We start from the raw sequence: 16,722 nt of genomic DNA on the forward strand, positions 1-16,722 counted from the left end.
TGTATTTTCAGTACTTGCACTGGTCTATGCAATGTGACATCTACTTTTGTACAGATGTGAAAAACTAGGATGATAGAATTGATTTTGAAATAGTTTCCTAACAGAGGTATCCTAGTCCACTAAAAAGGATTCTGTTTCTACTTGAATTCTGTTTTAGTCTAATTGTTGTTTAATTTTATTGTTTATGTTAAGTTGTAGACTTGCACTAATATCAGCTGTTATTTTCACAAGAGCTGTAATATTCTGACCTCTAGTTATCATGAAATCCTGCATTCTGCACATGTCCTCAGTTAATGTGAATTATTTGTTAGCTGTTAGGTGGATTTATGCTTTTCATCTTAGCCTGAACTTCCCTCACGAGCATTCAGATAAATTATTCTGAAGGCATTCAGGAGCTAAGCATCCAATTGTATTATGTTAATATTACACAATATCTCTACACATGCATCAAAGGACTGCGCCATTGTTTACTCAATATTTTGCTTTATTATATAAATATGAGTCTTAATGCCAATGCACAAGTTCCTTTTTCTCCACAGTGTTTAAGATTTTTCTCAAGTCCTGTTGATGCCATAATTGAGGTTGGGCATGTGCCTAAGTGCTGCCTGAGATGGGTCCCTATTCCCCAACGTGCTGTTTGTCTCTGGTAGCTGATGGAACATTGCCTTACTCTTTGCTCATTAATATAAATAGATCTCATCCCCTCTTTGCATGAGCTGTGTGCCACAAAAATCAGGCTTCTGGTTCTGTTATTTTCAGTCACACACAGCTTAGGAATATTCCACACACCTATTTATGGAATTACACCTAAAAATTTAGTAATTCACATTTCAAATATCTCTCAAATAGAGACTTCTAACTTTAAAGTGCATATCATTGCACACAACAGGGGTAAATTAAGATAAGGCACTGAATTTCAACTCTGTGTTTCCTGTCTTTGAGCTTCATTGTGCCACCTTAATATTGGGTTAACACAGTACGTACATAGAATATTTGTTACAAGATTTGTGAATAAGTAATTCTCATCTCCTCTGTAAGGAAAATTGACTCCATTACAGGAGAGGAGAGACATCAAGCTAACATTACATGAAGTCATAATCCTCTATTGAGACACTGCACAATGACATTGTTAACATTAGTATGCAATATTTATTATAAATAAAAGAGGCTATTGAGGCTTTCAACCCATAATCAGCTCTGTGTGGATGACTTCACTGTACGAACACAGTGGAGTTATAATGAGGATAAAAGATTTATTTATACCTAAACATGTTCTCATTAGTAATTCTGCACTAGCATGTAACAGATACAATTGAAGGACCAGCAGGGTTTTTGTGGGGGCTTTTTTTTTTTTGTTTCTTTGGGGTTTTTTGTTTGTTTGTTTTAAATTACTACTTATTGTTTGCACTTTGACTATGAACATTTAGTAAGAAAATAAAGGAACTTATTAACGATTTGATTGTACTGTGTACTATTCTCATGACTAAAGAATGATTCCAGTTTTATGGAATACAGTATCATCCCTTCATGCCATAACATGGAAATCCAATGAGCCCTTAGCTCAGACCTTGGCAAAAAAGGGGAATTGTTTCTGAAGTGATCCTACCTGCACATGTAACATACAGTCACAAAACACCAGGGTCATGTGAGATTCTTAGTGATCTGCCTTTATATTGTACTCTTTTCCAAACACCCTATTTTATATTTCTTTTAACAGGAAAGGACAAACCCTCACTTCATGGAAGGCACCCAAGCAGTTGCCTACAGACCCTTCCAAGATCTCTCACAGAGTTTGGGCTGTCATCTCACAGTCTGTTTGGAGGAAATGGAACTCTGCTTAATGCCAAATCCCCTGCACTACCTCACTTTGTCTTACTGCCATAAATGTCTCCCTCCTCCCTGAGGCCTGGGTTTACTTTCAGACTACAGTTTTACATTCACCTTTGCCAGGTGAAACCTAGGAAAAATAAGGGAACGGTTCAAATATACGTTCCAAAACAACTGATTTGTTCAAAACCAAATCTTCTTTTCTGGCTGGTCTAATTTGTCGCCTTTAATTATATTTTGATGTTCTCAAACAGTTCTGTTGATAAAATCTCTGTTAGAAAAATCTTGAAGATATTTAGGGATATTTCACTACTAATGGACTTACAAGAATGTCAGTATGTTTATATATAATTTGGCAAACATGTAACAAGAACCCACATCCTAACCACTACTTAACAGAATCACCAGGAATAAATGTTAAAGTAATGCATTGTATTTTATCTTGGAAGAATGAAGTTCATCAGGTATTCATTCCTCATCCTGGGAAATACACTGACATGGTTCATCTCATTCTAAAACTGTGTTTAAGGTGATTGTATGTAAGCTAACTAGTAACAAAATCTTACTTATATTGAAAAACAAATAATTTAATTTAGAACCACTCAGCTCAGAAGGAAAAGCTCTTAACAACAATTACTGAGAGATCTGAAGAATTCTACTCCACCTTCAAATGTAGATTAAAAAACATTTATTTTTTCTGTTAATTTCAGCTGTTCATTTTCAGCAATAAAATATCAAACCTCTTTCTCTCGAAAAAGATCAACTCCTTGAGAAATACCCTTTCCTTAGCATTCTGTGGTCTTAACCTTCTCCTTTTATTCAGCCTTTTTTTAAATAAAATTTTATTCTACTGAAAGTGGGATAAAAAAAAAAAAGAAGCTTGAATTTTGAAAACCAAGACATTATTCCTAGCCAGACCTGCTTAAAGGAAGTAGCTGCAAAAAATTAACACAGCTGACATAAATCTCCTTCATTTCATATGCTCTTTCTGTCACCATACTTATAAACCCACAGGCTCCATTTAACAGATACAATGCTGAGAGCAATTAACTTCCTGTTGCAATATAATGGAACAAAAAGTACAAAGATTTCATGAGTTTCATATAGTAAATACAATGTCCTGTTTAGAGCTCACTACCCTAGGGGTTTTTGCCTCAGTTCTGACAAAGTGCCTGAAGTGAACAGAAAGATGAGTTTCAAAATTCAGATGAAATTTTTCCCACTAAAAAAATTAAATATTTGCATATATGTAATATTATACAAGTGCACAGTGTACATTTTCAGACTGTCCATTTGTGATACAGATTATGAGCTTCAGCGCATTAAGTGAAATTTTTTAGAAGTATTTTTATATTCATAATTTCAATTACTTTCTGCTAATGATGCACAACACAACCAGGCTTGGAAGGTCTCTACTACCTCTGCTATCAATCCAGCTCTTAACTCTTTAATCTCCAAGGGCCCAGGCCAGGTCCTACTAAATGCAGTGGAAACATTCTCCCTGACTTCCCCAGAAACCAGATCCACAAAGACCTTAAATTCAACTATTGAACTAATATTATTTTCTTCTGATTCATGCATTTTTCAGGCATAAAAATAACCCAGTTTTGTTTCTTTAATGGGTTTTTCACAGTAATCTGGGTGGCTGATGCATCTGCAATCTGACAGAACAGATATCTCTTTTTGCAGTGTATTTAAGTTCCTCCATCTATCTCAGAAAAAGTCTTACAAAGCTATTCAGAACTCAGTACACGTTCTTTCCTCTTCACAACTCATTTTCCTTTTTTTTTTTGTGACAACCTAGGCAATAATTCACAGCTCACTGGGTCTCCTAAATAACCCCCTTTATATTTACATGGTAGGCATTCCCCCCATTACCCTGCGGGATTCAGCCGTATTGGCAGGCAGTCATTAGGAATTCTTAAGACCATGGAGGTTTAACATCCCCTTCTGTAGAGTCTTTGCAAACACACTGTATGGTTACAATCTCTGCAAATCTACAGAAAATCTCGACAATTTAACATAAAATGTGTCATTTGGTAATTTCTAAGTGGTTCCTTCTTTGGGTCCCATCCAGACTGACACACGAAGCCTTTCAAGCTCAGAAGCATTTCACCCAATGGAGGATTGTTATGTTTCTTTCTTTTGCTAGAAAAACGAGCAAATCACACCTGCTATTGATGAATGGAGAAAAGTCCTTTTAGAAAACACAGATGAATTAATATAAAGGTAGTAAAGCATTATGAGAAAGATGCTGAAATCTAACACTCACAGAAGTAAGATTTTCACTAGAAAGTAATTTTTTCACCAGAAAGACATGATCTAAGTACAAAAGAAGAGCCAAATTTCCAGGGTTTATGGTCTTGCTCTGACTGAGAAGCTCCCTGCAACTGACTTCCCCCACTCCTATGGAAAATCATTAGAGACACGGCTCTACAGACTTGCCACTGACATCTCCCAGCTGGTCACTCACCCCTTCCCTTCCCTAACACAGCAATAACAACACCTCCTCAAATCCTGTAGTGAGTGCCAAGTACTGTTATGGAGCTTGGAGGAATATGAAAGGAGAAACTAGAGAAGTTGATTCATATTAGCATTGCTGCTGCTTGGTTCTGGGAACTCCACTGGTTCTGAAGAAGTCTCCAAACAAACCTGGAGCAGCACATGGCCAATCACACCCCCAGCAGTTTGCATCCCCTGAGCCTTGAACTGACACAGATGTTCAGAACTGGATTTATTGACTGCATGGATAAATAGTTCAAATTAATATATCAAAAAAAATCTCAAGGAAAACAATTTCATTTTGAAGGAAAAAAAAATAATACAACCACCCTTTTGTTTACAATTGGACTATTCTCTTTTTAGTATTATCTGAAAGTTTAATTGGGGTATTTGTTTCTTTGATGAGAAGCAGAGCCTTCATGATACAATGCCTCGTATGTGTCACACACAAAGTTATTAGATATGTCCACATTTAAGGAGCAGATTCTGGGGAATTCTTAAAATTAGAGCCATTCACACTGATCCAGAAGCCATGACAGAATATGAAAAGTATGCAGTGACAGTTAAATCTGCAATGCCTTTGCTCTTGTTAGTGAAACGAGTAGATCTTAAAAAATTAGAAAATCTTAAATATTTAAGACCAATAGGCACTTCAGTATATGTTTCCCGTGCTTACAAAGTCCAAATAACATGCTCCAAATAATTTACCACTACAGTTGTAATGAGAGAAAAGGGTCCAAACCCACCTTCCCAGATTATTTGGAATTTCTTTTATTCAAAGTGAGTAATTTTTACATTTTTTCTTATGGAATTCTGTAGCTTTTGAAGACTACTCTTTCACTTTTGAAATATTTGTAGAATTCAACATCCATTTAGAATTTAAAATGCATTGGTAATGCTTTTTAAAAAGCTGATTGTTTGATTAAAATTCAAGTAATAAAAGTAACATTCTATTGAAAGAAGGCCTAGGTGCAGAGTGGTATTTTTGGATGCTAATTGGTCATGTGTACCAGCCAATCATGAAACACATGCTAAAAACACTCAAAAGTGTTCAGAAATGCCTCTCTAAGTCATAAATCTTTTACAGGTAAAATTATGTGAGAGAAGGAATAGAAAAATCACATTCAACATCTGGAGTCAGATGAGTTTACTGAATTAAAATTGCAAAATTAAATTTAGATGAACTTAATTAAAAAAAGGGATCCAATTTAATATGGACATTCATCAACTTCTGATTGAAAATCTTTCTTGCCTCAAGAAAATATAATAAACTATGAACACAAAACTCATATAAAGGCTGAAATGAAGTGTGAATGGATGGTCAAATAAAGAAAGGCAGGAAGAAGGAACACTATTTTTTTCTCATTTAACAGACATCCATATACACACTTTCCTTTAATTGCACAGAATATTGAACTATTTTTAAACTCCATAAGAGTTCAACAAGCGAGCTGGTCATCTGTATGCCCTGAAGGTCATTCCTCCTTCTGAGGCATATGCTATGTATCTACTGATAACATGAATATGCGAGTTCCTCTTTCTCTCTCCCTCTGTGTCTTTCTAGTCCAGCAAATTTTTTCTCCTAGATCCTAAAGGACTTTATCTAACCCAGTTATAGTCCTTAAATGCCCATTACTCGAGTGGCTCTTGCTGAAGTGAATGGGAGTTTTGTCACAGGGCTGGGATTCAGATGACTTCTAATGGATTTTCATTTGCCTCAGCCAAGAGACAACAAATGCAGCTCTTTTATTTTCCTTTGCTAGGTCATTACAGTCTTGCTTTTTTCAGGGGAAAAAGATCTAGTAGTTTAGTCCAGTCACTTCTGGCTTTCATGAATTCTGTCTGTCAGAACAGCATTGACTTTCAACTGAGTCCCAGCACCTATAGATTTTAGTAATGGCAAATAACAATTTGAAAAGTTAAGAATAGTGTTCTTAGGATCATATTGTTTCCTTAGAAAACTGCCTTGGTAATTTGTTGTTCTGCACACTGGTTACGTGATCAAGAAACATGATATGAATGCTGTATTCTTTTATTTCTAATAAAGAACATTGCTAGAACAGTATGCACTGAGGGAGATATTGTCCTTTATTAGAATCACATTCCCACATTATAAAAGTCACCCAGCAATAATGAAATGTAATCTGTCTTGAGGATTCATGATAACACAGCATTATGCTCATTTTTTATATGAATAGAGCATGACTGAATAGGAATACTATTGTTGTTGAATTCATCCTTAAACTGAAGCAGTGATTTTATTGAACTATTTGGTTAATGATAATGCTAGAGGAATGTTTCCATGTCAGAAAAGTTCTTGCTTTTGCAGTGTAATCTAATTAAAAAAATATATATACTCCAATAGCCTGTAACTGTAAGGACTTGAAGGTTGCTGGTACTTGACATCTGTATTACAGTGACCTAAAAGCAGCACAAGCACAACTGGCCAAGCTGAGGCCAAGGCCTGGCCAGGCCCTGCCTCCAGCAGTGGCCCTGAGTGGCTGCTGTGTGCAGGAGTGTCACATGGAGTGGGGTGACTTCCCACGCCTCCTACCTTGCCAGGGCCCAAAACACTCCACGAGGTATATGGCATAACAGGGAGAGTCATTTTGACCAACGATATAATCACAAATAATATCATCTAAAATTAGGCATTTCTTCCTGAAAAAGCTGAGCACTTAGGCACCAACAGGAGTTCCAGTTAAAGAGTTATTCCACTCTACCCAGCTACTGTAGAAGGTCTATTCCAAATGACACAAAAGTACAGCAGGATGCAGCTGCCCTCTCTTCCCTTTCTCTTACAAAACCTGGCAAACCATCTCTGCAGCAGGATTTCTGTGCTTCAAGATGCAGATAGATTATGTCTCCCAACAAATTTCTCCATAGCAGTATTTGAAAATCTGACTCAAGGTTTGATGAATCAGACTAATTACAACAGAGTGTGCATTAGAAGAGAAAAATAATTTGTACTTTACAACTTATTGCTTTGTTTTCAGCAAGAAGAAGCTACTGGATTTCCTTTTTGTGCATTTTACTTTCTCTTTGGAATCTGCCCAATGGTTACATTCTCCGAAATACAATGTCAAACCTTCTGAGAGCAGTTACATTAGTAGAGAGGACAATAAAAAAGCCCTTTTGATTTTAGTCTGAGGAAAATTGCTCAGAACTTGTGTTCTGAGCTCCTGAGCTCAATCTCTCACAGATCAATATATGTTCTTATTATCTCTCTATTGTTGTATTGGTCAAGGGGAAGTGCTTCATTTTTCACACAGATTCAATTGTAATATAACCTGACAGACACCAGTAATATTCTAACATGGAATAGAATATTCCATACAAATAAAATTCTAACATGAAATTCTATGGCATCTTTAGAACTTACCACTGAGACCGAATGTGAAGATCCTTAAATTGCTGGCATCAGTGTTCCTGTAAACTCTGGCACAACTTCAGATGGGTTATCCTGCCAAAAGTCAGAGGAAAATATTCATCAGACAGATGATTATTTTTAATCACACTTAGCCAGTACCCATGAAAGCCTTATTTTATAAATGCCTACTGCAGGTTTAATGATAAGACCACTACAATAGCTCTGAATGCAACACACCTGCACATTGGCTTTTCAATGTGAACCTGAATACTGATTCTCAGAGGGTACTTTCTGTAGAAAAACTGTCCTTTCATGAAAGCAATCCAACATATTTTACCAGAAAAAAAATAACACTGTATTGCAGTATTAGTTTTAATAAACCTCAATAGAAGGACGCCTCCCAGAAAAAAGCAAACAAACAAAAATGCACAAAATTGGCCAACCCTAAATTAACGAAGCATACAACTCATATGCAGTTCATTTTCCTTTCAGATCAAAGGGATTTTGAAGTTCAAATAGATTTGCCTCCTAATAGTTTTAGTACAGGACTATCTCTCTTAACATCTGAAAAATAACATTCAGAGTTGGCATTTAACAGCTTATTTGTATTGCAGCACTTCAGGAACAAGAAAACTTGTAATTTCTACCATATGTGGAAGGTTTCTTTAATTAAAGTATTTCTGTTTCTCCCCGTCTATTTTTTGTCAAAAAATTCCAGCAAAAGGATTATTTAAAAAAATACATGTGTAACATAATTATTTTTGCATAAATTTGCATATGTTACTGTAAATACAGATATGTACATGTATACATTTGTTTCATTAATGTTTGTATGGTTTTTAATGACTTCTGTTTAGGAGAACATGAAAACTATCCTGAAGTGAGAGCAAAGACATGGGATTGATAACAAGAAATAGGCAGGTGGTGCAATGTTCTTGGGTCAGACCAGTTTTATGATCTTGTAACACTCAAATCCAAGTTGTCTCTACAATGACAGAGCAAATTCAAAACAATAAAAAAACTGTAAGGAGCCGACATCACGCCCTAGATGAATACAGAGGATCTCCACATCTCTCCTTTCCTCTTTGACTCAAGCTCCCAATGAAAACATTACCATTTTCACTATGTAACAACAAATTCCTTAGAGTGAGCTTTTCAAAGACATGTAGGGAACTGGGTGTCTAATTCCCCCAGGCAGTTTTGAAAAGTGTATAAATATACTATATAGCTCCTTATACATCAAACAATATCCCAGTGCACTTCACATTAATCTTTAATCTAGACACTTTAATCTTCAAATCTTCATATAATAATCTTCAATGAAAGATTCTTTCAGGGAGTTTACAGTATATTTAACACAATTTAAAAGCTACAAGTGCATTGCCCTAACTTTTAATATCCAGAAAATGTTTTATAAATTAGATCGACCACAACCTGGCCAAGGTTTCTGTATTTTTAATATCTTTGGAGGGAGATTACAACAAAAGGGTGCTGGAGGGAATGACTTAACTGGTTAAGCACCCCAGAACCATAGCTGCTATCCCAGAGTTTATTCAGTATTTCACTTCTTTCAAGGTAAGGACTTGCATCTCTTCATACGTATGAAAACTGCACACGTTACATGCATATTACTCTGTTTTGGCAGCTCTCTGTATGCACATCTGGACATGGACATAGTTTCCATATCTGTATTTTTGCCAAAAATATTAACTGTTAGAATAGCGTGCCAGGCCCTTCTGCAGGGATGTAGCCATGACTTCAACTGCTCCTGGCCTTTACTGCTCCCTCCACAGCACCTCTGAGCTCTACCCATGGAGCAGGACTCCACAGCATCAGCCCTTGCTAAATGCACAGTGGAAACACTCCTCAGAATTTGTACAGTGAACTGAGGACAAAAGGCAATAGGTCAGTATGAAGTAAGAGGGTAAAAAAAGGAAAACAATAGCCATTATGACAGGCAGGACTTTCTTCAGGGAACCTGGTAAAGGCACATTTTGAGGAGAAATTTGAAGAACCAGCTTTGCAGAAGCATCTGAAGTGTTCCAGAGAAAGCACAAAGGTGCTGCCTTGAAAACAAGAGTTGAGGAGGAAATCGACACCGAGTAGAGAAAGGACAAATGAGCTGCTGAAAGAAAGGGAGAGTCACCTGAGAATAATGGTCAGTAAACAATACAGCCAAAAAAAGAGAAGAAACTAAGAAAATGACTTTTCTAACATCATTATTTGAGTTGTGTAAGGTAATCTTTGGCTTCCCTGTAACCTCCACAACTGGAGATGTGAGAAGGCAAATTCACCAAGGAGCACATGGAGGAGGAGAGGAGTGCTATGGAAGCCAAAAGAGGAGAGCATTGCAGGATGGTTATTGAAGTTAAAACAGCTGATTGATTCACAGGGTCAGAGGTGGAGTACCCACTCTGATTAGACTGGAGAAAGTTACAGACTCCTTTGAGCACTTCCCTTTGACTACAAAGAGTGGGAATTAGATGGAAATGACTGAAGCATCCTCCATGCATTCAGGGATGAGGGCCTCTCAGAAGAACAGGTTGGGTAAACACTGGGATATTTTGAATAAGGGAAAGGCTAAGGCAAACTTGAACATTTGTAACAAAAGGGAAAGAAGAGAGTGACAGATTGAAGGATAAAAGGGATCAGACGGGGAAAAGCATAAAGAGGGTGAGCAGAGGACAGCAGTCAGAAAACTCTATAACTTGTGACAGGCCAGAGGACTGTTTCAGAAACAGAGCAGCCAGTGAAGGGAGCAGTTATGAAGATCATTTGTTTATCAGTTCTCACAGGGAAAAAATTGTCAAGATCCTTCTCAGAAGAAGAAATTGTAGTGGGAGAAGAGGCTTTGAAGAATGACTCAAAGGTGCTGAAGAGGAGATTAGGGCTGTGGTGAAGATTTCAATTACAGTGGGTAGGCAACTGAAAGAACTGAGAAAAAAGAGTATCTCTGCCATGGAGGGAGCTGGCTTGGTCACAAAGTTTCTCTGCTGGAAATATCTATAGGAAATATCTATAAGAACAGTGGTTTCGGTGGCTTTCAGAGATTCAGAGAAAAGGCAGAAGTTCAACTCAATCAGTTCAAGAACATCACTTGCATTTGGGCAAGGAGACTAAGGGAGGAGAGACAATAAACTGCTGGTCATGTTCCACCCTAGCTAGACCAAGTAGTAAGTGGGTCTTTATTTAAAACTCTCATGTGTCTGTCACAGGTGAATAGAACTTGATAAGAACTTGACAAGTGGATGAATTTAATATACCATGAAGATCCAGCACTTCAAAAATGACTTCAAAAAGGTCTCTGAACACCTGGTTTATATTCAGACATGACACCTAAACTGGCTGAAAGATACAGGCATATTTGTTCCACTATGCTTTTTATCTCAGAAAAATACCATGATTTGTACTTGGAGGAAAAAATGAAATATTTCATATTCATGGGACATATTTCAGTGTGAGGACATGAAGAGTTGGTGATCTGGGTTCAAATTTCCATTCTTTTCATGGTCAAACCCATACTAAGCTAGAAAGATGCATATCACATTTCTGGCAATGCAGATGGTTTTCAGCACAGTTTTGAGCAGAGGCAGCAGTGAGCCCCTCAAAATATTGTCAGACAAATGGCTGGTACAACATCTGAGAAAGCTAAAGCTATGATTTCTATGAAGAAAATTTATAGTCCTGGGAAGCAAAGAGAACCTGGGGATAATAGTGGTACTAATGGTCCAGAAAGCTTAGTGAAAGTAAACTACTGTAAGACATTGAGAATAGATATTTTTTTAAAATGAAGATATTTTCATATTAAGGATTCAGATGAAATTTTACACTGTTTTGGCAAAGTCAGGAGTTGACACTAAGAGAGTGACAATGAGAAAATAGGTCAAAAAATTTAAGTAAAAAAGCTTTAAGACAGACATCCTCAAGTGACACCCAAATGCATGTTTAGAGGGAAACAATCAGCTGAGAGGACATAATTGAGGATTCCCTAAAAATGAAATTCATATTGTAAATCAGAAGGATCTGTGATGGTAGTCATGACTCCAGCTTGCTGACCGTGTGTCACAGATGGTGTCCAGTACAACAAAGAGAAAGACCTTAGCAAGAGGAACATTATTCTCAAACAAACATTGACACTTTCAGAACTTTAGAGACAAGAAAGAGAAACTAATGCTTGAACTGGTAATGCCCTAAAAATTCTGTAGGAACCCAATATTTAATTTTACCCTTTAACTTGACTGAATAGATTATCATAAAATACTCATTAATTTACACATCATTAGTCTGTGCAAACTATTTTCATGACACAACAGAAGAAATCCAGTAGCACCAAATATAACAATTTAGAATGAGATTTTTCACCATTTTTCCTCTCCTTTGTGAACCTACTCTTTTTATCTATTTCCAGGTAAACACATTGAATTGAACATAATTTTCCAAAATGGTAATAATAATTTTTTAATTCTTTAGGTGTATATGCATACATCAAAAAGCTGCATCTGTCCACCTTGAAATGATGTTCATGCTTCACTAAGAAGAAATGTAGCTCAGTGTAGCAACATCTCCTAGTGCATCTAACAGTAGAGTGAAACACTGGAAAATCACTACTGGTGTTATTGCCTCAAAATAATGTCAATGCAATATCAAATTGGTTACGTAACTCAGCTGTCACAAGGTTTCATACAGTATAGAAAAGCTGCATTTTAATGTTTTATGAGGGAAGGAGAGGAGGTGTGAGGCAATGTGAGTTCTGTTTAACACTAAACTGCTTTAATGCTGTGAAATATGTGGAAGCAAGGTTAATTGAAAACCTGAAGTAATATAAAAATAGGTTCAGACTTTAACAGAAATACATATGGTATATAAAGCTCCACTGAGCCCAGGTGGATAAGTGAACATTTTTAATGCACATTAGTTGGAGAAACGAAAAAGTAGAAGCAGATAATAAGTATTACTGAACTAGTATTCTGAGGGTCTGGAAGAGAGATAGAAAACCACTGTCATGGAAACATTTTATAGATTAGTTTTCCCTCCCACCCAAAGAGTACTGAGTGCCTCATTTCCCTGTAGTTGCTGGCTGTGGTTATCATTGCCCAAGGAAAAGGGAGTGGCTTTCAGAGACAGACTTTAAGCAAGAATATCTGGACTCCCCCATAAAGACAGAAAATGGGTGAGGGGTTTCACACAACAGCTCTTTTCTGCCTCAGCACTCCTACACCCTGCAGGAGAGAAGCTCAGGACCACAGAACAGAGGAATGTGCAGGTCTGCCTTGGTCCTGCAAGGATGGTTCTTTCTCCTTGGGCATGCTTTTATTAGGCTGGAGTTATTCATGATCCCCAACAAAGTGTAGGAATCCTGGTCTGAATATGCATTATAGCACAATGTGCCCCACAGAATTCTTAAAAACCATTTAATTATAAGCATATCTATCTCATCTCCATAAAGAATTGTGTTTATTCTAAACATGAGTCTTTATTCTTATATACTAAATGTTTATTCATTGCCACATAAATTGATTCCTGCATTTGGTTCATCTACTACTGATGCATATGGTAAACGCCCATGTTCTCTGTTATATTGTCTCAGTCAGCACCAAGCAGCTGATACCCCAGGTCGGGCACACCTGGACCTCCTGGAAGCTGTATTCTCTTCCAGTCAAATATTAGTAATCTTTTCCAAAATGTAACTGTCCCCAGTTCTACAAAAATTGTCCCTTTCTACCATAACATAGCTCGTTTCACTGCTATTGCTACCTAGTCTCTGTTCCAAAAGGATGCAAACTTCACACCTTCTCACCACCAAATGTATGAATTTTATGTGACTCCCAGGCCAATCACTAAGAATGATGGAAAGATACTAAAATATCAAGGCAGAGAAACCTCTTTACAAAGAAAAATTCCTGAGAAGGTACATTTTATCAAAAAGCACAAACCCTCCAAAATAATGACATGACAGATTAATGAATGACTATTACTTATTTTGTAACAGTGATATGCTACAATTTATCATTTAAAATAATAGCAAATCAAAAAGCTTTTCTTTTATTACATCTGATTTAAGATGTCTTTACCTTATGGTAATATCATACTCTCAAATGTCTGAGACTAACAGACAATAATATCACTCCCATATTTGAAGACCATGCCTTAAGCACAATAATGTATTAAAGTCTGAATGCTCATGAGGATATGTGAAAAGCAATGCTTGTATTTCATTAGCTGCACCCCAACCAACTTAACTGCATGTATAGAACATACTCATTTAAATGCAATTGCATGTGTGACATAGCTTTGGAAACTCTGGCTCAAATTAGTAATAATTTTTTGTACTTTCATTTTTCTTGCCACTGAATTACAAATTAGTAGCAAGTCTTGCCACTTGATTTGCCAATTTACAAAGGGCAATCTTGCCCTTTGATTTCATAGTTTAATAGCAGCATGTTTTGCTGTTAACAGGATCTGAAATAGGTACTCAGGCAAAGATTCAGCATCTCCCAAACCCCATTTTGTGAACTAGAATATTTCTAAACCAAAACTATTTCTCCCTCTTTACAAGGCAGTCAGATCATATAACCACCTGTTGATAATCACATTGAATTATAACTAGAACTTATTAGGTTAACAGTTAGAGAAGAAACACCCACCATCAAAGCAGCAAATTTAAACTTATTTTTATCTAGTGATTTGCTACAGAAGGACACACTGCCTGCTACACCGCTAGCTGTTGCAGACCTGCCTGTAGCTCATATTTGATGCAGCCTTTTGCTTTTTTAAGACCTTTGTCCAAAGCAGTGAAGCCAATGGAGAGGGGTATTTGCTCCAAGACGGATATGGCCACGTCTCCATGTACCTTCCACAGCAACACTCAGTCCCACACCCTCAGCACAGCAGTTCTTTGCTATAGAACCAATTATTTCTCCAAATCTATCTTTCCAAACCTGGCTCTAGACATAAAGACTTGTGCTTTGGGCACAAAGACACACTGGTGTAAGTATTTAACACATCACTTTCATTCTTAATAAAATTAAAACTGTACAGCTTGAAACAGTATGTCAACAAACACTTATTTTTCATCTTACATCTGCATATATAGTTACTTCAAAGGCATATTTAGGTACTTTGTCCATTTCAGAGGATTCCCTTTGAAAATGCATTTGAATGAACATTACTCTTTCCTACATAGATTTGGCTAAACATTTTTGTTACAGCAATTTTGTTTAGCATGGTAATGCAATCAGTATCCCAGGAGGCTCATCCTTCAGAAGATGCCTGCCTGCAGCTCTACCTGCAAAGTTATATTGTGGCAGTCTTCACAGATAACAAAATACAGAAACTGTAATGCATAAAGCAGCACAATTGTCTGTCAGAGGCTGTCTAGAAAAACCCAAGCAAAAATCCCCCCTCCCAATTTTCAACAGAAATATTCATGCTATGACAGTGCTTCATTTCAGGAACCAGTGGGCATAAGCTGTATTGCTCATTCACTTAAAACAAATAGTGAGGAGACTCCATGAACAATTTCTATTTCCTGGACAAAGCAGAGATCATTACTGCTTTTCAGAGGAAAGGTGAAACAGCGGTGATCAAGCTGTGAACTGAATAAATAGAAAGACTATGAAGTGATTTACTATTCTTACTGCAACCAGCTAGCAACAAAGTCAATCTCTTTTGCTGAGGCAGTGATTAGTGAGTGCAGTTGACCTGTGATATCTACTGCTTTTAATCCAATGGTTTGCACATTATGTTAAAGGTTGAACTCACAGAATAATATTAATTCCTTTTAAAACCATTCCATTTTTTTTTCAAAGATCTTATTTTTACAAAGTGCTTAAGTAAAGGACTATGTATAATTAAATAATAACTGAAAAAAATTACCAGCAAAATCATAATATAGGTCATATTTGCATGTGTTTACATACATATGCCACTGATAAAGAACCATGAGTCTAAATTAGAGTCTAGCTAAAGTGGACTTGTGACTTGTAAATGGGTTTTATTCTTTTTTTTTTCATATCTTTGAAATAATTTGGAAGATAAGCACCTATTCTTTTAAATAGCCAGGCATTTATTTCCATTTTGCAGCTATCACATGAAGCTCTTTTTATGTTCTTTTTACAGCCCAGCTCTTCTATTTAAAGATAACTGACAGGTTTCAGAGGAAGTGGGAATCTAGAGGCTTCACATTTACTATCACATCAGTTCAGTTCTGGGACTGATTATCATCATTATGTTACACCTTGTAGTGCCCCACATGTGACAGGTGCCTTCTGAGCACCATTAAAGGGTTCATCTCTTAAATTAACTGTGTCAGACAAAAATAACAGCAGATAGATACTGGAAAGGCAGGAGGAAAATGGACACGTGCCATCATCAGATAGCAGTGGATATTTCCCCCAGTAAGAAAACTTTAATGGTAGTGATATTGTATATTTACATGTAGAGTTTCTAGAATATTTTTCCCCATGTACAAATATGAAGATGTATTTACACTGCCAAATAAAACCACAATAGGTTTTGAGTAAGAATCAAGTGTCCTTAATAATCCCTTTATGAAAATAAACTCTTGGAGGAGTCTGAAATATCTCACAATTTCCTGCTCATAGCACACCTTGGCTCTTCAGCATTTTTGCACATGAATGAAGGCACAGCATTCTGGTTCAAACTCTTTCAGGAGAAGCTCATACCAAAAACAAGGCCCCAAAACTTCAACACACAGAGTTAACCTGTCAGCCTAATCACCTCAGTATGAAGATGTTACACTGAAATCATTAATAAAATTTTTCAGTCTCTTAAATCTTTATTCACAGCAGGCAGTCAAATATAATTTTTAGTTCAACAATTTCAAACATGTTTGTACATTGTTGTGGCTTCAAGAGTGCTGAAAGCTATTTACTTATGTAAATCTTGAGATTTGCTACACAAAGAAACAGATGCATGTGACATTTGCAAGGCAGTGAAAATGAAGTGTCACATATTGGATTAGGAAACAAAGCTAGGGGGGGAAAAAAAAGGTGTGCCCTATT

General features: G+C 36.7%; 1 protein-coding gene across 6 annotated transcripts in view; it reads right to left on the bottom strand.

The window, feature by feature from the left end:
- Positions 1-16,722, bottom strand: part of SEMA6D (semaphorin 6D) — a 342,631-nt gene that overhangs the window by 121,932 nt on the left and 203,977 nt on the right. For all 6 annotated transcript variants that reach the window (XM_077185497.1, XM_077185498.1, XM_077185500.1 and 3 more), the window contains one exon: positions 7,712-7,792. The gene's annotated coding sequence lies outside the window, so the exon portion shown is untranslated. The remainder of the gene's footprint in view (positions 1-7,711; positions 7,793-16,722) is intronic.

This window comes from Agelaius phoeniceus, chromosome 13 (assembly GCF_051311805.1).
Source record: "Agelaius phoeniceus isolate bAgePho1 chromosome 13, bAgePho1.hap1, whole genome shotgun sequence".
Lineage (NCBI taxonomy): Eukaryota > Metazoa > Chordata > Aves > Passeriformes > Icteridae > Agelaius > Agelaius phoeniceus.